This window comes from Lissotriton vulgaris, unplaced genomic scaffold, assembly GCF_964263255.1.
Source record: "Lissotriton vulgaris unplaced genomic scaffold, aLisVul1.2 SCAFFOLD_2159, whole genome shotgun sequence".
NCBI classification, from domain to species: domain Eukaryota; kingdom Metazoa; phylum Chordata; class Amphibia; order Caudata; family Salamandridae; genus Lissotriton; species Lissotriton vulgaris.
Genome location: NW_028240990.1, coordinates 352,141 through 377,039, shown reverse-complemented (window position 1 = coordinate 377,039; position 24,899 = coordinate 352,141). Strand labels below are relative to the sequence as shown.

General features: G+C 33.3%; 17 non-coding genes across 17 annotated transcripts; 9 read left to right on the top strand and 8 right to left on the bottom strand.

Moving 5' to 3' along the window:
- The first annotated feature begins 1,409 nt into the window (after positions 1–1,409).
- Positions 1,410–1,481, top strand: TRNAQ-UUG (transfer RNA glutamine (anticodon UUG)). The gene has a single exon. It is a non-coding gene; the product is annotated as a tRNA-Gln (tRNA).
- A 2,445-nt stretch (positions 1,482–3,926) lies between these two features.
- On the top strand, positions 3,927–3,998 carry TRNAQ-UUG (transfer RNA glutamine (anticodon UUG)). The gene has a single exon. It is a non-coding gene; the product is annotated as a tRNA-Gln (tRNA).
- An 825-nt stretch (positions 3,999–4,823) lies between these two features.
- TRNAQ-CUG (transfer RNA glutamine (anticodon CUG)) lies at positions 4,824–4,895 on the bottom strand. Its single transcript has one exon. It is a non-coding gene; the product is annotated as a tRNA-Gln (tRNA).
- Positions 4,896–6,442: 1,547 nt separating this feature from the next.
- TRNAQ-UUG (transfer RNA glutamine (anticodon UUG)) lies at positions 6,443–6,514 on the top strand. The gene has a single exon. It is a non-coding gene; the product is annotated as a tRNA-Gln (tRNA).
- Positions 6,515–7,339: 825 nt separating this feature from the next.
- On the bottom strand, positions 7,340–7,411 carry TRNAQ-CUG (transfer RNA glutamine (anticodon CUG)). Its single transcript has one exon. It is a non-coding gene; the product is annotated as a tRNA-Gln (tRNA).
- A 1,546-nt stretch (positions 7,412–8,957) lies between these two features.
- TRNAQ-UUG (transfer RNA glutamine (anticodon UUG)) lies at positions 8,958–9,029 on the top strand. Its single transcript has one exon. It is a non-coding gene; the product is annotated as a tRNA-Gln (tRNA).
- An 825-nt stretch (positions 9,030–9,854) lies between these two features.
- On the bottom strand, positions 9,855–9,926 carry TRNAQ-CUG (transfer RNA glutamine (anticodon CUG)). Its single transcript has one exon. It is a non-coding gene; the product is annotated as a tRNA-Gln (tRNA).
- A 1,547-nt stretch (positions 9,927–11,473) lies between these two features.
- Positions 11,474–11,545, top strand: TRNAQ-UUG (transfer RNA glutamine (anticodon UUG)). Its single transcript has one exon. It is a non-coding gene; the product is annotated as a tRNA-Gln (tRNA).
- An 825-nt stretch (positions 11,546–12,370) lies between these two features.
- On the bottom strand, positions 12,371–12,442 carry TRNAQ-CUG (transfer RNA glutamine (anticodon CUG)). Its single transcript has one exon. It is a non-coding gene; the product is annotated as a tRNA-Gln (tRNA).
- Positions 12,443–13,989: 1,547 nt separating this feature from the next.
- TRNAQ-UUG (transfer RNA glutamine (anticodon UUG)) lies at positions 13,990–14,061 on the top strand. The gene has a single exon. It is a non-coding gene; the product is annotated as a tRNA-Gln (tRNA).
- Positions 14,062–14,886: 825 nt separating this feature from the next.
- TRNAQ-CUG (transfer RNA glutamine (anticodon CUG)) lies at positions 14,887–14,958 on the bottom strand. Its single transcript has one exon. It is a non-coding gene; the product is annotated as a tRNA-Gln (tRNA).
- Positions 14,959–17,394: 2,436 nt separating this feature from the next.
- TRNAQ-CUG (transfer RNA glutamine (anticodon CUG)) lies at positions 17,395–17,466 on the bottom strand. Its single transcript has one exon. It is a non-coding gene; the product is annotated as a tRNA-Gln (tRNA).
- A 1,547-nt stretch (positions 17,467–19,013) lies between these two features.
- On the top strand, positions 19,014–19,085 carry TRNAQ-UUG (transfer RNA glutamine (anticodon UUG)). The gene has a single exon. It is a non-coding gene; the product is annotated as a tRNA-Gln (tRNA).
- Positions 19,086–19,910: 825 nt separating this feature from the next.
- TRNAQ-CUG (transfer RNA glutamine (anticodon CUG)) lies at positions 19,911–19,982 on the bottom strand. The gene has a single exon. It is a non-coding gene; the product is annotated as a tRNA-Gln (tRNA).
- A 1,547-nt stretch (positions 19,983–21,529) lies between these two features.
- On the top strand, positions 21,530–21,601 carry TRNAQ-UUG (transfer RNA glutamine (anticodon UUG)). Its single transcript has one exon. It is a non-coding gene; the product is annotated as a tRNA-Gln (tRNA).
- Positions 21,602–22,426: 825 nt separating this feature from the next.
- Positions 22,427–22,498, bottom strand: TRNAQ-CUG (transfer RNA glutamine (anticodon CUG)). Its single transcript has one exon. It is a non-coding gene; the product is annotated as a tRNA-Gln (tRNA).
- Positions 22,499–24,045: 1,547 nt separating this feature from the next.
- TRNAQ-UUG (transfer RNA glutamine (anticodon UUG)) lies at positions 24,046–24,117 on the top strand. Its single transcript has one exon. It is a non-coding gene; the product is annotated as a tRNA-Gln (tRNA).
- The last annotated feature ends 782 nt before the right edge of the window (positions 24,118–24,899 follow it).

Below are 24,899 nucleotides of genomic sequence, written 5' to 3'. Positions count from 1 at the left end.
ACATTCTCCATAACAGTGTTAAATGTGCAAACGTTTATCAGAACATGCAATTTACAAAATAATGATCATATTTGACTGAAGAATATTAAAACATTCTACATTTCCAAACTACTACATCCATTTCTCTGTCTCTCACATGGGTGGCTCCAAAGAGCAACGGTTGGCACTTTGGACTTTGCATGCAAAGGTACCAGTCCAATTCTTTGAGGTACTATTTTACTAATCTCAACCTTTTACATTTCTGTCATCTTTTGTTATTGATAGCTCCAATCCAATACCAGTAGGTTGAACGAGACAAATGTTGACTCCTTTCAAAATGTCCAACAGCTTGAACAAGTTACAGAAATACGAACTTTATAATACTTTTACATCAGATTCCTACACAAAATAGTGCGACATTACAAAATCCTATCCTGTTTTTCTCAAATGCATTTCAGAGGGCTGATTCCCAGCATTCCTTTTTGAAGATTTCTACACTATTGATAAGGCGAATATAGCACATTTTGAAAGAGATGTGTTCTTAAATCAAACCTAGAGAACCACAATGACGGTATCATTCAGATAGTACAAATGTTTTTTGTATATTAGTATGGAAATTGTGAAATAAAACATTTCTCATGCTGATTTTCAACAGTCGATCTGCAATCATGAAATATAAGCTTTTGCTTGGAGGCCTCAAAGGTACTGATCTAATTTTCTTTTTTAGAATTATTCACAGATCGTATGATATGCTTTGTACAAATCAACTATGCTGTTAGATCAAAATTGATTAAAAAGTGACTATCTCAATTTCAGGACATATAGAAGAGGAAGGAGAAGAAGCTCATGTTTCAAATGCGGAGAGGCAACAACTGTTCTTTATTTTCACCTCTATTAATTATACATACTTTTTATAATGTATATATTTATATTTGCCGATAAAAATACATAGACATATAGCGATATATAGGGAGATACATACATATAAGTTGATACGTACAAGTTTATAAGTAAATGAGATGTTTTTCCAATTAATACTTCTAAGAACTGAATGGAAAAAAAATCGTAAAGTTTAGATAAGTCCCACTGAGCTTTGTACTTAGATCCCTGTTTTCAGAGTCCAGATTGACAAGCATAACACCATCAACCCACCTGTACCAGGTTGAGCTTTCCATTTTGGCAGAAGAGATTGCATTCACGGGGGAATCTTATCTTTTATTGCAAAATCTTATCTCACATAAAAAGTACTGTTCAACAGAGTCATAGCGTTACTTGAGTCCTTTGTGCAACATCCTTCCCTAACATAGTTCAATAGGCAAAAGTTGAACAGAATAGAAAAGTTATGTAATTCTGTTTGTCTTTGACTGTAGAAAATAAAAAATGTGAAATGTCCACATTGCTGCAGCAATTTGCTCCCCTGTCACATGGGAGGTTCCATGGTGTAATGGTTAGCACTTTGGACTTTGAATCCAAGGATCCGAGTTCAAATCTCGGTGGGACCACTTTCGTGACTTATGACCAAATCTTTTTCTGTCAAGTGTATTCATAAATATCATAAATCTAACACGGGTAGAGTGAAACATTAATTTATTGATTGTATTTTTAAAGTCTATTTGATGTGAGCAAATGATAGAACTTTTAGAAAACATGGAAATAAAATGGCTCAAAATAATGAGACATTTTGTGAGCTGACTCTGTTTTCTCAACTCATCACAAGAAGCTGATGCAAGATATTACTTGTATAAATCGTACTGTTATTGATAAGGGGAACAAGGAACTTTTTAAATTGGAAAGCCTTCATTAAAAGAAAACTTGAGGAATCAAATTGTGTATTTTGGGGACAGAAGAGATGAACTTTTAAATAACAATCTTGAAATTAAGACACACAGATATTTACACTCTGTTTTTCTAAAGTAGATCCATAACCACAAAGTAGAATCTTTCGAAAGACATGTCAAATGTATTAATCTGAATTCCTCTTTCAAAGAAATTCACAATTAAATGCACTGTGTAAGTTAAGAATGTTGTCAGATAAGAAATCAGCAAAATTAACTATCTTATTACTGATCATAAAGATGAGAAAGGAAAAGAACCTCTTGCTTAAATTGTGGATGGGAAAGAACAGTTTTTAGTTTTCAGCTTCAGTACTTATGTTTATGAATTTTTCATTTCTTTATATTGTATTATCGCTATCTAGATGAAAATAGCCATCTGTACATAGATACATACTTATACGTTGATAAGTTTCAGTATAAAACTTTGACGTTATGTTTTTCCAAGTCCAAATTCTAAGAAATTAGTGAAATATTAAATCTCATAATTCAAGCAGGTCCCACTGAGATTTGAACTCGGATCGCTGGATTCAGAGTCCAGAGTGCTAACCATTACACCATGGAACCCTGCCATACATGAGGGATTTTTCCATTGAGACAAAAGAGAGCGCATCAGTGCAGGGGCTTTTCTTACATTGATGAAAAGATAACTCAGTTGAATGCTCATAGTGTAAAGAGCTACAATGTGATTTGATTCTTTTCAGCTACATTCTCCATAACAGTGTTAAATGTGCAAACGTTTATCAGGACATGCAATTTACAAAATAATGATCATATTTGACTGAAGAATATTAAAACATTCTACATTTCCAAACTACTACATCCATTTCTCTGTCTCTCACATGGGTGGCTCCAAAGAGCAACGGTTGGCACTTTGGACTTTGCATGCAAAGGTACCAGTCCAATCCTTTGAGGTACTATTTTACTAATCTCAACCTTTTACATTTCTGTCATCTTTTGTTATTGATAGCTCCAATCCAATACCAGTAGGTTGAACGAGACAAATGTTGACTCCTTTCAAAATGTCCAACAGCTTGAACAAGTTACAGAAATACGAACTTCATAATACTTTTACATCAGATTCCTACACAAAATAGTGCGACATTACAAAATCCTATCCTGTTTTTCTCAAATGCATTTCAGAGGGCTGATTCCCAGCATTCCTTTTTGAAGATTTCTACACTATTGATAAGGCGAATATAGCACATTTTGAAAGAGATGTGTTCTTAAATCAAACCTAGAGAACCACAATGACGGTATCATTCAGATAGTACAAATGTTTTTTGTATATTAGTATGGAAATTGTGAAATAAAACATTTCTCATGCTGATTTTCAACAGTCGATCTGCAATCATGAAATATAAGCTTTTGCTTGGAGGCCTCAAAGGTACTGATCTAATTTTCTTTTTTTAGAATTATTCACAGATCGTATGATATGCTTTGTACAAATCAACTATGCTGTTAGGTCAAAATTGATTAAAAAGTGACTATCTCAATTTCAGGACATATAGAAGAGGAAGGAGAAGAAGCTCATGTTTCAAATGCGGAGAGGCAACAACTGTTCTTTATTTTCACCTCTATTAATTATACATATTTTTATAATGTATATATTTATATTTTCCGATAAAAATACATAGACATATAGCGATATATAGGGAGATACATACATATAAGTTGATACGTACAAGTTTATAAGTAAATGAGATGTTTTTCCAATTAATACTTCTAAGAACTGAATGGAAAAAAAATCGTAAAGTTTAGATAAGTCCCACTGAGCTTTGTACTTAGATCCCTGTTTTCAGAGTCCAGATTGACAAGCATAACACCATCAACCCACCTGTACCAGGTTGAGCTTTCCATTTTGGCAGAAGAGATTGCATTCACGGGGGAATCTTATCTTTTATTGCAAAATCTTATCTCACATAAAAAGTACTGTTCAACAGAGTCATAGCGTTACTTGAGTCCTTTGTGCAACATCCTTCCCTAACATAGTTCAATAGGCAAAAGTTGAACAGAATAGAAAAGTTATGTAATTCTGTTTGTCTTTGACTGTAGAAAATAAAAAATGTGAAATGTCCACATTGCTGCAGCAATTTGCTCCCCTGTCACATGGGAGGTTCCATGGTGTAATGGTTAGCACTTTGGACTTTGAATCCAAGGATCCGAGTTCAAATCTCGGTGGGACCACTTTCGTGACTTATGACCAAATCTTTTTCTGTCAAGTGTATTCATAAATATCATAAATCTAACACGGGTAGAGTGAAACATTAATTTATTGATTGTATTTTTAAAGTCTATTTGATATGAGCAAATGATAGAACTTTTAGAAAACATGGAAATAAAATGGCTCAAAATAATGAGACATTTTGTGAGCTGACTCTGTTTTCTCAACTCATCACAAGAAGCTGATGCAAGATATTACTTGTATAAATCGTACTGTTATTGATAAGGGGAACAAGGAACTTTTTAAATTGGAAAGCCTTCATTAAAAGAAAACTTGAGGAATCAAATTGTGTATTTTGGGGACAGAAGAGATGAACTTTTAAATAACAATCTTGAAATTAAGACACACAGATATTTACACTCTGTTTTTCTAAAGTAGATCCATAACCACAAAGTAGAATCTTTCGAAAGACATGTCAAATGTATTAATCTGAATTCCTCTTTCAAAGAAATTCACAATTAAATGCACTGTGTAAGTTAAGAATGTTGTCAGATAAGAAATCAGCAAAATTAACTATCTTATTACTGATCATAAAGATGAGAAAGGAAAAGAACCTCTTGCTTAAATTGTGGATGGGAAAGAACAGTTTTTAGTTTTCAGCTTCAGTACTTATGTTTATGAATTTTTCATTTCTTTATATTGTATTATCGCTATCTAGATGGATATAGCCATCTGTACATAGATACATACTTATACGTTGATAAGTTACAGTATAAAACTTTGACGTTATGTTTTTCCAAGTCCAAATTCTAAGAAATTAGTGAAATATTAAATCTCATAATTCAAGCAGGTCCCACCGAGATTTGAACTCGGATCGCTGGATTCAGAGTCCAGAGTGCTAACCATTACACCATGGAACCCTGCCATACATGAGGGATTTTTCCATTGAGACAAAAGAGAGCGCATCAGTGCAGGGGCTTTTCTTACATTGATGAAAAGATAACTCAGTTGAATGCTCATAGTGTAAAGAGCTACAATGTGATTTGATTCTTTTCAGCTACATTCTCCATAACAGTGTTAAATGTGCAAACGTTTATCAGGACATGCAATTTACAAAATAATGATCATATTTGACTGAAGAATATTAAAACATTCTACATTTCCAAACTACTACATCCATTTCTCTGTCTCTCACATGGGTGGCTCCAAAGAGCAACGGTTGGCACTTTGGACTTTGCATGCAAAGGTACCAGTCCAATTCTTTGAGGTACTATTTTACTAATCTCAACCTTTTATATTTCTGTCATCTTTTGTTATTGATAGCTCCAATCCAATACCAGTAGGTTGAACGAGACAAATGTTGACTCCTTTCAAAATGTCCAACAGCTTGAACAAGTTACAGAAATACGAACTTTATAATACTTTTACATCAGATTCCTACACAAAATAGTGCGACATTACAAAATCCTATCCTGTTTTTCTCAAATGCATTTCAGAGGGCTGATTCCCAGCATTCCTTTTTGAAGATTTCTACACTATTGATAAGGCGAATATAGCACATTTTGAAAGAGATGTGTTCTTAAATCAAACCTAGAGAACCACAATGACGGTATCATTCAGATAGTACAAATGTTTTTTGTATATTAGTATGGAAATTGTGAAATAAAACATTTCTCATGCTGATTTTCAACAGTCGATCTGCAATCATGAAATATAAGCTTTTGCTTGGAGGCCTCAAAGGTACTGATCTAATTTTCTTTTTTAGAATTATTCACAGATCGTATGATATGCTTTGTACAAATCAACTATGCTGTTAGATCAAAATTGATTAAAAAGTGACTATCTCAATTTCAGGACATATAGAAGAGGAAGGAGAAGAAGCTCATGTTTCAAATGCGGAGAGGCAACAACTGTTCTTTATTTTCACCTCTATTAATTATACATATTTTTATAATGTATATATTTATATTTTCCGATAAAAATACATAGACATATAGCGATATATAGGGAGATACATACATATAAGTTGATACGTACAAGTTTATAAGTAAATGAGATGTTTTTCCAATTAATACTTCTAAGAACTGAATGGAAAAAAAATCGTAAAGTTTAGATAAGTCCCACTGAGCTTTGTACTTAGATCCCTGTTTTCAGAGTCCAGATTGACAAGCATAACACCATCAACCCACCTGTACCAGGTTGAGCTTTCCATTTTGGCAGAAGAGATTGCATTCACGGGGGAATCTTATCTTTTATTGCAAAATCTTATCTCACATAAAAAGTACTGTTCAACAGAGTCATAGCGTTACTTGAGTCCTTTGTGCAACATCCTTCCCTAACATAGTTCAATAGGCAAAAGTTGAACAGAATAGAAAAGTTATGTAATTCTGTTTGTCTTTGACTGTAGAAAATAAAAAATGTGAAATGTCCACATTGCTGCAGCAATTTGCTCCCCTGTTACATGGGAGGTTCCATGGTGTAATGGTTAGCACTTTGGACTTTGAATCCAAGGATCCGAGTTCAAATCTCGGTGGGACCACTTTCGTGACTTATGACCAAATCTTTTTCTGTCAAGTGTATTCATAAATATCATAAATCTAACACGGGTAGAGTGAAACATTAATTTATTGATTGTATTTTTAAAGTCTATTTGATGTGAGCAAATGATAGAACTTTTAGAAAACATGGAAATAAAATGGCTCAAAATAATGAGACATTTTGTGAGCTGACTCTGTTTTCTCAACTCATCACAAGAAGCTGATGCAAGATATTACTTGTTTAAATCTTACTGTTATTGATAAGGGGAACAAGGAACTTTTTAAATTGGAAAGCCTTCATTAAAAGAAAACTTGAGGAATCAAATTGTGTATTTTGGGGACAGAAGAGATGAACTTTTAAATAACAATCTTGAAATTAAGACACACAGATATTTACACTCTGTTTTTCTAAAGTAGATCCATAACCACAAAGTAGAATCTTTCGAAAGACATGTCAAATGTATTAATCTGAATTCCTCTTTCAAAGAAATTCACAATTAAATGCACTGTGTAAGTTAAGAATGTTGTCAGATAAGAAATCAGCAAAATTAACTATCTTATTACTGATCATAAAGATGAGAAAGGAAAAGAACCTCTTGCTTAAATTGTGGATGGGAAAGAACAGTTTTTAGTTTTCAGCTTCAGTACTTATGTTTATGAATTTTTCATTTCTTTATATTGTATTATCGCTATCTAGATGGATATAGCCATCTGTACATAGATACATACTTATACGTTGATAAGTTACAGTATAAAACTTTGACGTTATGTTTTTCCAAGTCCAAATTCTAAGAAATTAGTGAAATATTAAATCTCATAATTCAAGCAGGTCCCACCGAGATTTGAACTCGGATCGCTGGATTCAGAGTCCAGAGTGCTAACCATTACACCATGGAACCCTGCCATACATGAGGGATTTTTCCATTGAGACAAAAGAGAGCGCATCAGTGCAGGGGCTTTTCTTACATTGATGAAAAGATAACTCAGTTGAATGCTCATAGTGTAAAGAGCTACAATGTGATTTGATTCTTTTCAGCTACATTCTCCATAACAGTGTTAAATGTGCAAACGTTTATCAGGACATGCAATTTACAAAATAATGATCATATTTGACTGAAGAATATTAAAACATTCTACATTTCCAAACTACTACATCTATTTCTCTGTCTCTCACATGGGTGGCTCCAAAGAGCAACGGTTGGCACTTTGGACTTTGCATGCAAAGGTACCAGTCCAATTCTTTGAGGTACTATTTTACTAATCTCAACCTTTTATATTTCTGTCATCTTTTGTTATTGATAGCTCCAATCCAATACCAGTAGGTTGAACGAGACAAATGTTGACTCCTTTCAAAATGTCCAACAGCTTGAACAAGTTACAGAAATACGAACTTTATAATACTTTTACATCAGATTCCTACACAAAATAGTGCGACATTACAAAATCCTATCCTGTTTTTCTCAAATGCATTTCAGAGGGCTGATTCCCAGCATTCCTTTTTGAAGATTTCTACACTATTGATAAGGCGAATATAGCACATTTTGAAAGAGATGTGTTCTTAAATCAAACCTAGAGAACCACAATGACGGTATCATTCAGATAGTACAAATGCTTTTTGTATATTAGTATGGAAATTGTGAAATAAAACATTTCTCATGCTGATTTTCAACAGTCGATCTGCAATCATGAAATATAAGCTTTTGCTTGGAGGCCTCAAAGGTACTGATCTAATTTTCTTTTTTAGAATTATTCACAGATCGTATGATATGCTTTGTACAAATCAACTGTGCTGTTAGATCAAAATTGATTAAAAAGTGACTATCTCAATTTCAGGACATATAGAAGAGGAAGGAGAAGAAGCTCATGTTTCAAATGCGGAGAGGCAACAACTGTTCTTTATTTTCACCTCTATTAATTATACATATTTTTATAATGTATATATTTATATTTTCCGATAAAAATACATAGACATATAGCGATATATAGGGAGATACATACATATAAGTTGATACGTACAAGTTTATAAGTAAATGAGATGTTTTTCCAATTAATACTTCTAAGAACTGAATGGAAAAAAATCGTAAAGTTTAGATAAGTCCCACTGAGCTTTGTACTTAGATCCCTGTTTTCAGAGTCCAGATTGACAAGCATAACACCATCAACCCACCTGTACCAGGTTGAGCTTTCCATTTTGGCAGAAGAGATTGCATTCACGGGGGAATCTTATCTTTTATTGCAAAATCTTATCTCACATAAAAAGTACTGTTCAACAGAGTCATAGCGTTACTTGAGTCCTTTGTGCAACATCCTTCCCTAACATAGTTCAATAGGCAAAAGTTGAACAGAATAGAAAAGTTATGTAATTCTGTTTGTCTTTGACTGTAGAAAATAAAAAATGTGAAATGTCCACATTGCTGCAGCAATTTGCTCCCCTGTCACATGGGAGGTTCCATGGTGTAATGGTTAGCACTTTGGACTTTGAATCCAAGGATCCGAGTTCAAATCTCGGTGGGACCACTTTCGTGACTTATGACCAAATCTTTTTCTGTCAAGTGTATTCATAAATATCATAAATCTAACACGGGTAGAGTGAAACATTAATTTATTGATTGTATTTTTAAAGTCTATTTGATGTGAGCAAATGATAGAACTTTTAGAAAACATGGAAATAAAATGGCTCAAAATAATGAGACATTTTGTGAGCTGACTCTGTTTTCTCAACTCATCACAAGAAGCTGATGCAAGATATTACTTGTTTAAATCTTACTGTTATTGATAAGGGGAACAAGGAACTTTTTAAATTGGAAAGCCTTCATTAAAAGAAAACTTGAGGAATCAAATTGTGTATTTTGGGGACAGAAGAGATGAACTTTTAAATAACAATCTTGAAATTAAGACACACAGATATTTACACTCTGTTTTTCTAAAGTAGATCCATAACCACAAAGTAGAATCTTTCGAAAGACATGTCAAATGTATTAATCTGAATTCCTCTTTCAAAGAAATTCACAATTAAATGCACTGTGTAAGTTAAGAATGTTGTCAGATAAGAAATCAGCAAAATTAACTATCTTATTACTGATCATAAAGATGAGAAAGGAAAAGAACCTCTTGCTTAAATTGTGGATGGGAAAGAACAGTTTTTAGTTTTCAGCTTCAGTACTTATGTTTATGAATTTTTCATTTCTTTATATTGTATTATCGCTATCTAGATGGATATAGCCATCTGTACATAGATACATACTTATACGTTGATAAGTTACAGTATAAAACTTTGACGTTATGTTTTTCCAAGTCCAAATTCTAAGAAATTAGTGAAATATTAAATCTCATAATTCAAGCAGGTCCCACCGAGATTTGAACTCGGATCGCTGGATTCAGAGTCCAGAGTGCTAACCATTACACCATGGAACCCTGCCATACATGAGGGATTTTTCCATTGAGACAAAAGAGAGCGCATCAGTGCAGGGGCTTTTCTTACATCGATGAAAAGATAACTCAGTTGAATGCTCATAGTGTAAAGAGCTACAATGTGATTTGATTCTTTTCAGCTACATTCTCCATAACAGTGTTAAATGTGCAAACGTTTATCAGGACATGCAATTTACAAAATAATGATCATATTTGACTGAAGAATATTAAAACATTCTACATTTCCAAACTACTACATCTATTTCTCTGTCTCTCACATGGGTGGCTCCAAAGAGCAACGGTTGGCACTTTGGACTTTGCATGCAAAGGTACCAGTCCAATTCTTTGAGGTACTATTTTACTAATCTCAACCTTTTATATTTCTGTCATCTTTTGTTATTGATAGCTCCAATCCAATACCAGTAGGTTGAACGAGACAAATGTTGACTCCTTTCAAAATGTCCAACAGCTTGAACAAGTTACAGAAATACGAACTTTATAATACTTTTACATCAGATTCCTACACAAAATAGTGCGACATTACAAAATCCTATCCTGTTTTTCTCAAATGCATTTCAGAGGGCTGATTCCCAGCATTCCTTTTTGAAGATTTCTACACTATTGATAAGGCGAATATAGCACATTTTGAAAGAGATGTGTTCTTAAATCAAACCTAGAGAACCACAATGACGGTATCATTCAGATAGTACAAATGTTTTTTGTATATTAGTATGGAAATTGTGAAATAAAACATTTCTCATGCTGATTTTCAACAGTCGATCTGCAATCATGAAATATAAGCTTTTGCTTGGAGGCCTCAAAGGTACTGATCTAATTTTCTTTTTTAGAATTATTCACAGATCGTATGATATGCTTTGTACAAATCAACTATGCTGTTAGATCAAAATTGATTAAAAAGTGACTATCTCAATTTCAGGACATATAGAAGAGGAAGGAGAAGAAGCTCATGTTTCAAATGCGGAGAGGCAACAACTGTTCTTTATTTTCACCTCTATTAATTATACATATTTTTATAATGTATATATTTATATTTTCCGATAAAAATACATAGACATATAGCGATATATAGGGAGATACATACATATAAGTTGATACGTACAAGTTTATAAGTAAATGAGATGTTTTTCCAATTAATACTTCTAAGAACTGAATGGAAAAAAAATCGTAAAGTTTAGATAAGTCCCACTGAGCTTTGTACTTAGATCCCTGTTTTCAGAGTCCAGATTGACAAGCATAACACCATCAACCCACCTGTACCAGGTTGAGCTTTCCATTTTGGCAGAAGAGATTGCATTCACGGGGGAATCTTATCTTTTATTGCAAAATCTTATCTCACATAAAAAGTACTGTTCAACAGAGTCATAGCGTTACTTGAGTCCTTTGTGCAACATCCTTCCCTAACATAGTTCAATAGGCAAAAGTTGAACAGAATAGAAAAGTTATGTAATTCTGTTTGTCTTTGACTGTAGAAAATAAAAAATGTGAAATGTCCACATTGCTGCAGCAATTTGCTCCCCTGTCACATGGGAGGTTCCATGGTGTAATGGTTAGCACTTTGGACTTTGAATCCAAGGATCCGAGTTCAAATCTCGGTGGGACCACTTTCGTGACTTATGACCAAATCTTTTTCTGTCAAGTGTATTCATAAATATCATAAATCTAACACGGGTAGAGTGAAACATTAATTTATTGATTGTATTTTTAAAGTCTATTTGATGTGAGCAAATGATAGAACTTTTAGAAAACATGGAAATAAAATGGCTCAAAATAATGAGACATTTTGTGAGCTGACTCTGTTTTCTCAACTCATCACAAGAAGCTGATGCAAGATATTACTTGTTTAAATCTTACTGTTATTGATAAGGGGAACAAGGAACTTTTTAAATTGGAAAGCCTTCATTAAAAGAAAACTTGAGGAATCAAATTGTGTATTTTGGGGACAGAAGAGATGAACTTTTAAATAACAATCTTGAAATTAAGACACACAGATATTTACACTCTGTTTTTCTAAAGTAGATCCATAACCACAAAGTAGAATCTTTCGAAAGACATGTCAAATGTATTAATCTGAATTCCTCTTTCAAAGAAATTCACAATTAAATGCACTGTGTAAGTTAAGAATGTTGTCAGATAAGAAATCAGCAAAATTAACTATCTTATTACTGATCATAAAGATGAGAAAGGAAAAGAACCTCTTGCTTAAATTGTGGATGGGAAAGAACAGTTTTTAGTTTTCAGCTTCAGTACTTATGTTTATGAATTTTTCATTTCTTTATATTGTATTATCGCTATCTAGATGGATATAGCCATCTGTACATAGATACATACTTATACGTTGATAAGTTACAGTATAAAACTTTGACGTTATGTTTTTCCAAGTCCAAATTCTAAGAAATTAGTGAAATATTAAATCTCATAATTCAAGCAGGTCCCACCGAGATTTGAACTCGGATCGCTGGATTCAGAGTCCAGAGTGCTAACCATTACACCATGGAACCCTGCCATACATGAGGGATTTTTCCATTGAGACAAAAGAGAGCGCATCAGTGCAGGGGCTTTTCTTACATTGATGAAAAGATAACTCAGTTGAATGCTCATAGTGTAAAGAGCTACAATGTGATTTGATTCTTTTCAGCTACATTCTCCATAACAGTGTTAAATGTGCAAACGTTTATCAGGACATGCAATTTACAAAATAATGATCATATTTGACTGAAGAATATTAAAACATTCTACATTTCCAAACTACTACATCCATTTCTCTGTCTCTCACATGGGTGGCTCCAAAGAGCAACGGTTGGCACTTTGGACTTTGCATGCAAAGGTACCAGTCCAATTCTTTGAGGTACTATTTTACTAATCTCAACCTTTTATATTTCTGTCATCTTTTGTTATTGATAGCTCCAATCCAATACCAGTAGGTTGAACGAGACAAATGTTGACTCCTTTCAAAATGTCCAACAGCTTGAACAAGTTACAGAAATACGAACTTTATAATACTTTTACATCAGATTCCTACACAAAATAGTGCGACATTACAAAATCCTATCCTGTTTTTCTCAAATGCATTTCAGAGGGCTGATTCCCAGCATTCCTTTTTGAAGATTTCTACACTATTGATAAGGCGAATATAGCACATTTTGAAAGAGATGTGTTCTTAAATCAAACCTAGAGAACCACAATGACGGTATCATTCAGATAGTACAAATGCTTTTTGTATATTAGTATGGAAATTGTGAAATAAAACATTTCTCATGCTGATTTTCAACAGTCGATCTGCAATCATGAAATATAAGCTTTTGCTTGGAGGCCTCAAAGGTACTGATCTAATTTTCTTTTTTAGAATTATTCACAGATCGTATGATATGCTTTGTACAAATCAACTATGCTGTTAGATCAAAATTGATTAAAAAGTGACTATCTCAATTTCAGGACATATAGAAGAGGAAGGAGAAGAAGCTCATGTTTCAAATGCGGAGAGGCAACAACTGTTCTTTATTTTCACCTCTATTAATTATACATATTTTTATAATGTATATATTTATATTTTCCGATAAAAATACATAGACATATAGCGATATATAGGGAGATACATACATATAAGTTGATACGTACAAGTTTATAAGTAAATGAGATGTTTTTCCAATTAATACTTCTAAGAACTGAATGGAAAAAAAATCGTAAAGTTTAGATAAGTCCCACTGAGCTTTGTACTTAGATCCCTGTTTTCAGAGTCCAGATTGACAAGCATAACACCATCAACCCACCTGTACCAGGTTGAGCTTTCCATTTTGGCAGAAGAGATTGCATTCACGGGGGAATCTTATCTTTTATTGCAAAATCTTATCTCACATAAAAAGTACTGTTCAACAGAGTCATAGCGTTACTTGAGTCCTTTGTGCAACATCCTTCCCTAACATAGTTCAATAGGCAAAAGTTGAACAGAATAGAAAAGTTATGTAATTCTGTTTGTCTTTGACTGTAGAAAATAAAAAATGTGAAATGTCCACATTGCTGCAGCAATTTGCTCCCCTGTCACATGGGAGGTTCCATGGTGTAATGGTTAGCACTTTGGACTTTGAATCCAAGGATCCGAGTTCAAATCTCGGTGGGACCACTTTCGTGACTTATGACCAAATCTTTTTCTGTCAAGTGTATTCATAAATATCATAAATCTAACACGGGTAGAGTGAAACATTAATTTATTGATTGTATTTTTAAAGTCTATTTGATGTGAGCAAATGATAGAACTTTTAGAAAACATGGAAATAAAATGGCTCAAAATAATGAGACATTTTGTGAGCTGACTCTGTTTTCTCAACTCATCACAAGAAGCTGATGCAAGATATTACTTGTTTAAATCTTACTGTTATTGATAAGGGGAACAAGGAACTTTTTAAATTGGAAAGCCTTCATTAAAAGAAAACTTGAGGAATCAAATTGTGTATTTTGGGGACAGAAGAGATGAACTTTTAAATAACAATCTTGAAATTAAGACACACAGATATTTACACTCTGTTTTTCTAAAGTAGATCCATAACCACAAAGTAGAATCTTTCGAAAGACATGTCAAATGTATTAATCTGAATTCCTCTTTCAAAGAAATTCACAATTAAATGCACTGTGTAAGTTAAGAATGTTGTCAGATAAGAAATCAGCAAAATTAACTATCTTATTACTGATCATAAAGATGAGAAAGGAAAAGAACCTCTTGCTTAAATTGTGGATGGGAAAGAACAGTTTTTAGTTTTCAGCTTCAGTACTTATGTTTATGAATTTTTCATTTCTTTATATTGTATTATCGCTATCTAGATGGATATAGCCATCTGTACATAGATACATACTTATACGTTGATAAGTTACAGTATAAAACTTTGACGTTATGTTTTTCCAAGTCCAAATTCTAAGAAATTAGTGAAATATTAAATCTCATAATTCAAGCAGGTCCCACCGAGATTTGAACTCGGATCGCTGGATTCAGAGTCCAGAGTGCTAACCATTACACCATGGAACCCTGCCATACATGAGGGATTTTTCCATTGAGACAAAAGAGAGCGCATCAGTGCAGGGGCTTTTCTTACATTGATGAAAAGATAACTCAGTTGAATGCTCATAGTGTAAAGAGCTACAATGTGATTTGATTCTTTTCAGCTACATTCTCCATAACAGTGTTAAATGTGCAAACGTTTATCAGGACATGCAATTTACAAAATAATGATCATATTTGACTGAAGAATATTAAAACATTCTACATTTCCAAACTACTACATCCATTTCTCTGTCTCTCACATGGGTGGCTCCAAAGAGCAACGGTTGGCACTTTGGACTTTGCATGCAAAGGTACCAGTCCAATTCTTTGAGGTACTATTTTACTAATCTCAACCTTTTATATTTCTGTCATCTTTTGTTATTGATAGCTCCAATCCAATACCAGTAGGTTGAACGAGACAAATGTTGACTCCTTTCAAAATGTCCAACAGCTTGAACAAGTTACAGAAATACGAACTTTATAATACTTTTACATCAGATTCCTACACAAAATAGTGCGACATTACAAAATCCTATCCTGTTTTTCTCAAATGCATTTCAGAGGGCTGATTCCCAGCATTCCTTTTTGAAGATTTCTACACTATTGATAAGGCGAATATAGCACATTTTGAAAGAGATGTGTTCTTAAATCAAACCTAGAGAACCACAATGACGGTATCATTCAGATAGTACAAATGCTTTTTGTATATTAGTATGGAAATTGTGAAATAAAACATTTCTCATGCTGATTTTCAACAGTCGATCTGCAATCATGAAATATAAGCTTTTGCTTGGAGGCCTCAAAGGTACTGATCTAATTTTCTTTTTTAGAATTATTCACAGATCGTATGATATGCTTTGTACAAATCAACTATGCTGTTAGATCAAAATTGATTAAAAAGTGACTATCTCAATTTCAGGACATATAGAAGAGGAAGGAGAAGAAGCTCATGTTTCAAATGCGGAGAGGCAACAACTGTTCTTTATTTTCACCTCTATTAATTATACATATTTTTATAATGTATATATTTATATTTTCCGATAAAAATACATAGACATATAGCGATATATAGGGAGATACATACATATAAGTTGATACGTACAAGTTTATAAGTAAATGAGATGTTTTTCCAATTAATACTTCTAAGAACTGAATGGAAAAAAAATCGTAAAGTTTAGATAAGTCCCACTGAGCTTTGTACTTAGATCCCTGTTTTCAGAGTCCAGATTGACAAGCATAACACCATCAACCCACCTGTACCAGGTTGAGCTTTCCATTTTGGCAGAAGAGATTGCATTCACGGGGGAATCTTATCTTTTATTGCAAAATCTTATCTCACATAAAAAGTACTGTTCAACAGAGTCATAGCGTTACTTGAGTCCTTTGTGCAACATCCTTCCCTAACATAGTTCAATAGGCAAAAGTTGAACAGAATAGAAAAGTTATGTAATTCTGTTTGTCTTTGACTGTAGAAAATAAAAAATGTGAAATGTCCACATTGCTGCAGCAATTTGCTCCCCTGTCACATGGGAGGTTCCATGGTGTAATGGTTAGCACTTTGGACTTAGGATCCGAGTTCAAATCTCGGTGGGACCACTTTCGTGACTTATGACCAAATCTTTTTCTGTCAAGTGTATTCATAAATATCATAAATCTAACACGGGTAGAGTGAAACATTAATTTATTGATTGTATTTTTAAAGTCTATTTGATGTGAGCAAATGATAGAACTTTTAGAAAACATGGAAATAAAATGGCTCAAAATAATGAGACATTTTGTGAGCTGACTCTGTTTTCTCAACTCATCACAAGAAGCTGATGCAAGATATTACTTGTATAAATCGTACTGTTATTGATAAGGGGAACAAGGAACTTTTTAAATTGGAAAGCCTTCATTAAAAGAAAACTTGAGGAATCAAATAGTGTATTTTGGGGACAGAAGAGATGAACTTTTAAATAACAATCTTGAAATTAAGACACACAGATATTTACACTCTGTTTTTCTAAAGTAGATCCATAACCACAAAGTAGAATCTTTCGAAAGACATGTCAAATGTATTAATCTGAATTCCTCTTTCAAAGAAATTCACAATTAAATGCACTGTGTAAGTTAAGAATGTTGTCAGATAAGAAATCAGCAAAATTAACTATCTTATTACTGATCATAAAGATGAGAAAGGAAAAGAACCTCTTGCTTAAATTGTGGATGGGAAAGAACAGTTTTTAGTTTTCAGCTTCAGTACTTATGTTTATGAATTTTTCATTTCTTTATATTGTATTATCGCTATCTAGATGGATATAGCCATCTGTACATAGATACATACTTATACGTTGATAAGTTTCAGTATAAAACTTTGACGTTATGTTTTTCCAAGTCCAAATTCTAAGAAATTAGTGAAATATTAAATCTCATAATTCAAGCAGGTCCCACCGAGATTTGAACTCGGATCGCTGGATTCAGAGTCCAGAGTGCTAACCATTACACCATGGAACCCTGCCATACATGAGGGATTTTTCCATTGAGACAAAAGAGAGCGCATGAGTGCAGGGGCTTTTCTTACATTGATGAAAAGATAACTCAGTTGAATGCTCATAGTGTAAAGAGCTACAATGTGATTTGATTCTTTTCAGCTACATTCTCCATAACAGTGTTAAATGTGCAAACGTTTATCAGGACATGCAATTTACAAAATAATGATCATATTTGACTGAAGAATATTAAAACATTCTACATTTCCAAACTACTACATCCATTTCTCTGTCTCTCACATGGGTGGCTCCAAAGAGCAACGGTTGGCACTTTGGACTTTGCATGCAAAGGTACCAGTCCAATTCTTTGAGGTACTATTTTACTAATCTCAACCTTTTACATTTCTGTCATCTTTTGTTATTGATAGCTCCAATCCAATACCAGTAGGTTGAACGAGACAAATGTTGACTCCTTTCAAAATGTCCAACAGCTTGAACAAGTTACAGAAATACGAACTTTATAATACTTTTACATCAGATTCCTACACAAAATAGTGCGACATTACAAAATCCTATCCTGTTTTTCTCAAATGCATTTCAGAGGGCTGATTCCCAGCATTCCTTTTTGAAGATTTCTACACTATTGATAAGGCGAATATAGCACATTTTGAAAGAGATGTGTTCTTAAATCAAACCTAGAGAACCACAATGACGGTATCATTCAGATAGTACAAATGTTTTTTGTATATTAGTATGGAAATTGTGAAATAAAACATTTCTCATGCTGATTTTCAACAGTCGATCTGCAATCATGAAATATAAGCTTTTGCTTGGAGGCCTCAAAGGTACTGATCTAATTTTCTTTTTTAGAATTATTCACAGATCGTATGATATGCTTTGTACAAATCAACTATGCTGTTAGATCAAAATTGATTAAAAAGTGACTATCTCAATTTCAGGACATATAGAAGAGGAAGGAGAAGAAGCTCATGTTTCAAATGCAGAGAGGCAACAACTGTTCTTTATTTTCACCTCTATTAATTATACATATTTTTATAATGTATATATTTATATTTTCCGATAAAAATACATAGACATATAGCGATATATAGGGAGATACATACATATAAGTTGATACGTACAAGTTTATAAGTAAATGAGATGTTTTTCCAATTAATACTTCTAAGAACTGAATGGAAAAAAAATCGTAAAGTTTAGATAAGTCCCACTGAGCTTTGTACTTAGATCCCTGTTTTCAGAGTCCAGATTGACAAGCATAACACCATCAACCCACCTGTACCAGGTTGAGCTTTCCATTTTGGCAGAAGAGATTGCATTCACGGGGGAATCTTATCTTTTATTGCAAAATCTTATCTCACATAAAAAGTACTGTTCAACAGAGTCATAGCGTTACTTGAGTCCTTTGTGCAACATCCTTCCCTAACATAGTTCAATAGGCAAAAGTTGAACAGAATAGAAAAGTTATGTAATTCTGTTTGTCTTTGACTGTAGAAAATAAAAAATGTGAAATGTCCACATTGCTGCAGCAATTTGCTCCCCTGTCACATGGGAGGTTCCATGGTGTAATGGTTAGCACTTTGGACTTTGAATCCAAGGATCCGAGTTCAAATCTCGGTGGGACCACTTTCGTGACTTATGACCAAATCTTTTTCTGTCAAGTGTATTCATAAATATCATAAATCTAACACGGGTAGAGTGAAACATTAATTTATTGATTGTATTTTTAAAGTCTATTTGATGTGAGCAAATGATAGAACTTTTAGAAAACATGGAAATAAAATGGCTCAAAATAATGAGACATTTTGTGAGCTGACTCTGTTTTCTCAACTCATCACAAGAAGCTGATGCAAGATATTACTTGTTTAAATCTTACTGTTATTGATAAGGGGAACAAGGAACTTTTTAAATTGGAAAGCCTTCATTAAAAGAAAACTTGAGGAATCAAATTGTGTATTTTGGGGACAGAAGAGATGAACTTTTAAATAACAATCTTGAAATTAAGACACACAGATATTTACACTCTGTTTTTCTAAAGTAGATCCATAACCACAAAGTAGAATCTTTCGAAAGACATGTCAAATGTATTAATCTGAATTCCTCTTTCAAAGAAATTCACAATTAAATGCAATGTGTAAGTTAAGAATGTTGTCAGATAAGAAATCAGCAAAATTAACTATCTTATTACTGATCATAAAGATGAGAAAGGAAAAGAACCTCTTGCTTAAATTGTGGATGGGAAAGAACAGTTTTTAGTTTTCAGCTTCAGTACTTATGTTTATGAATAATTCATTTCTTTATATTGTATTATCGCTATCTAGATGGATATAGCCATCTGTACATAGATACATACTTATACGTTGATAAGTTTCAGTATAAAACTTTGACGTTATGTTTTTCCAAGTCCAAATTCTAAGAAATTAGTGAAATATTAAATCTCATAATTCAAGCAGGTCCCACCGAGATTTGAACTCGGATCGCTGGATTCAGAGTCCAGAGTGCTAACCATTACACCATGGAACCCTGCCATACATGAGGAATTTTTCCATTGAGACAAAAGAGAGCGCATCAGTGCAGGGGCTTTTCTTACATTGATGAAAAGATAACTCAGTTGAATGCTCATAGTGTAAAGAGCTACAATGTGATTTGATTCTATTCAGCTACATTCTCCATAACAGTGTTAAATGTGCAAACGTTTATCAGGACATGCAATTTACAAAATAATGATCATATTTGACTGAAGAATATTAAAACATTCTACATTTCCAAACTACTACATCCATTTCTCTGTCTCTCACATGGGTGGCTCCAAAGAGCAACGGTTGGCACTTTGGACTTTGCATGCAAAGGTACCAGTCCAATTCTTTGAGGTACTATTTTACTAATCTCGACCTTTTACATTTCTGTCATCTTTTGTTATTGATAGCTCCAATCCAATACCAGTACGTTGAAAGAGACAAATGTTGACTCCTTTCAAAATGTCCAACAGCTTGAACAAGTTACAGAAATACGAACTTCATAATACTTTTACATCAGATTCCTACACAAAATAGTGCGACATTACAAAATCCTATCCTGTTTTTCTCAAACGCATTTCAGAGGGCTGATTCCCAGCATTCCTTTTTGAAGATTTCCACACTATTGATAAGGCGAATATAGCACATTCTGAAAGAGATGTGTTCTTAAATCAAACCTAGAGAACCACAATGACGGTATCATTCAGATAGTACAAATGTTTTTTGTATATTAGTATGGAAATTGTGAAATAAAACATTTCTCATGCTGATTTTCAACAGTCGATCTGCAATCATGAAATATAAGCTTTTGCTTGGAGGCCTCAAAGGTACTGATCTAATTTTCTTTTTTAGAATTATTCACAGATCGTATGATATGCTTTGTACAAATCAACTATGTTGTTAGATCAAAATTGATTAAAAAGTGACTATCTCAATTTCAGGACATATAGAAGAGGAAGGAGAAGAAGCTCATGTTTCAAATGCGGAGAGGCAACAACTGTTCATTATTTTCACCTCTATTAATTATACGTATTTTTATAATGTATATATTTATATTTTCCGATAAAAATACATAGACATATAGCGATATATAGGGAGATACATACATATAAGTTGATACGTACAAGTTTATAAGTAAATGAGATGTTTTTCCAATTAATACTTCTAAGAACTGAATGGAAAAAAAATCGTAAAGTTTAGATAAGTCCCACTGAGCTTTGTACTTAGATCCCTGTTTTCAGAGTCCAGATTGACAAGCATAACACCATCAACCCACCTGTACCAGGTTGAGCTTTCCATTTTGGCAGAAGAGATTGCATTCACGGGGGAATCTTATCTTTTATTGCAAAATCGTATCTCACATAAAAAGTACTGTTCAACAGAGTCATAGCGTTACTTGAGTCCTTTGTGCAACATCCTTCCCTAACATAGATCAATAGGCAAAAGTTGAACAGAATAGAAAAGTTATGTAATTCTGTTTGTCTTTGACTGTAGAAAATAAAAAATGTGAAATGTCCACATTGCTGCAGCACTTTGCTCCCCTGTCACATGGTAGGTTCCATGGTGTAATGGTTAGCACTTTGGACTTTGAATCCAAGGATCCGAGTTCAAATCTCGGTGGGACCACTTTCGTGACTTATGACCAAATCTTTTTCTGTCAAGTGTATTCATAAATATCATAAATCTAACACGGGTAGAGTGAAACATTAATTTATTGATTGTATTTTTAAAGTCTATTTGATGTGAGCAAATGATAGAACTTTTAGAAAACATGGAAATAAAATGGCTCAAAATAATGAGACATTTTGTGAGCTGACTCTGTTTTCTCAACTCATCACAAGAAGCTGATGCAAGATATTACTTGTATAAATCGTACTGTTATTGATAAGGGGAACAAGGAACTTTTTAAATTGGAAAGCCTTCATTAAAAGAAAACTTGAGGAATCAAATTGTGTATTTTGGGGACAGAAGAGATGAACTTTTAAATAACAATCTTGAAATTAAGACACACAGATATTTACACTCTGTTTTTCTAAAGTAGATCCATAACCACAAAGTAGAATCTTTCGAAAGACATGTCAAATGTATTAATCTGAATTCCTCTTTCAAAGAAATTCACAATTAAATGCACTGTGTAAGTTAAGAATGTTGTCAGATAAGAAATCAGCAAAATTAACTATCTTATTACTGATCATAAAGATGAGAAAGGAAAAGAACCTCTTGCTTAAATTGTGGATGGGAAAGAACAGTTTTTAGTTTTCAGCTTCAGTACTTATGTTTATGAATTTTTCATTTCTTTATATTGTATTATCGCTATCTAGATGGATATAGCCATCTGTACATAGACACATACTTATACGTTGATAAGTTTCAGTATAAAACTTTGACGTTATGTTTTTCCAAGTCCAAATTCTAAGAAATTAGTGAAATATTAAATCTCATAATTCAAGCAGGTCCCACCGAGATTTGAACTCGGATCGCTGGATTCAGAGTCCAGAGTGCTAACCATTACACCATGGAACCCTGCCATACATGAGGAATTTTTCCATTGAGACAAAAGAGAGCGCATCAGTGCAGGGGCTTTTCTTACATTGATGAAAAGATAACTCAGTTGAATGCTCATAGTGTAAAGAGCTACAATGTGATTTGATTCTATTCAGCTACATTCTCCATAACAGTGTTAAATGTGCAAACGTTTATCAGGACATGCAATTTACAAAATAATGATCATATTTGACTGAAGAATATTAAAACATTCTACATTTCCAAACTACTACATCCATTTCTCTGTCTCTCACATGGGTGGCTCCAAAGAGCAACGGTTGGCACTTTGGACTTTGCATGCAAAGGTACCAGTCCAATTCTTTGAGGTACTATTTTACTAATCTCGACCTTTTACATTTCTGTCATCTTTTGTTATTGATAGCTCCAATCCAATACCAGTACGTTGAAAGAGACAAATGTTGACTCCTTTCAAAATGTCCAACAGCTTGAACAAGTTACAGAAATACGAACTTCATAATACTTTTACATCAGATTCCTACACAAAATAGTGCGACATTACAAAATCCTATCCTGTTTTTCTCAAACGCATTTCAGAGGGCTGATTCCCAGCATTCCTTTTTGAAGATTTCCACACTATTGATAAGGCGAATATAGCACATTCTGAAAGAGATGTGTTCTTAAATCAAACCTAGAGAACCACAATGACGGTATCATTCAGATAGTACAAATGTTTTTTGTATATTAGTATGGAAATTGTGAAATAAAACATTTCTCATGCTGATTTTCAACAGTCGATCTGCAATCATGAAATATAAGCTTTTGCTTGGAGGCCTCAAAGGTACTGATCTAATTTTCTTTTTTAGAATTATTCACAGATCGTATGATATGCTTTGTACAAATCAACTATGTTGTTAGATCAAAATTGATTAAAAAGTGACTATCTCAATTTCAGGACATATAGAAGAGGAAGGAGAAGAAGCTCATGTTTCAAATGCGGAGAGGCAACAACTGTTCATTATTTTCACCTCTATTAATTATACGTATTTTTATAATGTATATATTTATATTTTCCGATAAAAATACATAGACATATAGCGATATATAGGGAGATACATACATATAAGTTGATACGTACAAGTTTATAAGTAAATGAGATGTTTTTCCAATTAATACTTCTAAGAACTGAATGGAAAAAAAATCGTAAAGTTTAGATAAGTCCCACTGAGCTTTGTACTTAGATCCCTGTTTTCAGAGTCCAGATTGACAAGCATAACACCATCAACCCACCTGTACCAGGTTGAGCTTTCCATTTTGGCAGAAGAGATTGCATTCACGGGGGAATCTTATCTTTTATTGCAAAATCGTATCTCACATAAAAAGTACTGTTCAACAGAGTCATAGCGTTACTTGAGTCCTTTGTGCAACATCCTTCCCTAACATAGTTCAATAGGCAAAAGTTGAACAGAATAGAAAAGTTATGTAATTCTGTTTGTCTTTGACTGTAGAAAATAAAAAATGTGAAATGTCCACATTGCTGCAGCACTTTGCTCCCCTGTCACATGGGAGGTTCCATGGTGTAATGGTTAGCACTTTGGACTTTGAATCCAAGGATCCGAGTTCAAATCTCGGTGGGACCACTTTCGTGACTTATGACCAAATCTTTTTCTGTCAAGTGTATTCATAAATATCATAAATCTAACACGGGTAGAGTGAAACATTAATTTATTGATTGTATTTTTAAAGTCTATTTGATGTGAGCAAATGATAGAACTTTTAGAAAACATGGAAATAAAATGGCTCAAAATAATGAGACATTTTGTGAGCTGACTCTGTTTTCTCAACTCATCACAAGAAGCTGATGCAAGATATTACTTGTATAAATCGTACTGTTATTGATAAGGGGAACAAGGAACTTTTTAAATTGGAAAGCCTTCATTAAAAGAAAACTTGAGGAATCAAATTGTGTATTTTGGGGACAGAAGAGATGAACTTTTAAATAACAATCTTGAAATTAAGACACACAGATATTTACACTCTGTTTTTCTAAAGTAGATCCATAACCACAAAGTAGAATCTTTCGAAAGACATGTCAAATGTATTAATCTGAATTCCTCTTTCAAAGAAATTCACAATTAAATGCACTGTGTAAGTTAAGAATGTTGTCAGATAAGAAATCAGCAAAATTAACTATCTTATTACTGATCATAAAGATGAGAAAGGAAAAGAACCTCTTGCTTAAATTGTGGATGGGAAAGAACAGTTTTTAGTTTTCAGCTTCAGTACTTATGTTTATGAATTTTTCATTTCTTTATATTGTATTATCGCTATCTAGATGGATATAGCCATCTGTACATAGATACATACTTATACGTTGATAAGTTTCAGTATAAAACTTTGACGTTATGTTTTTCCAAGTCCA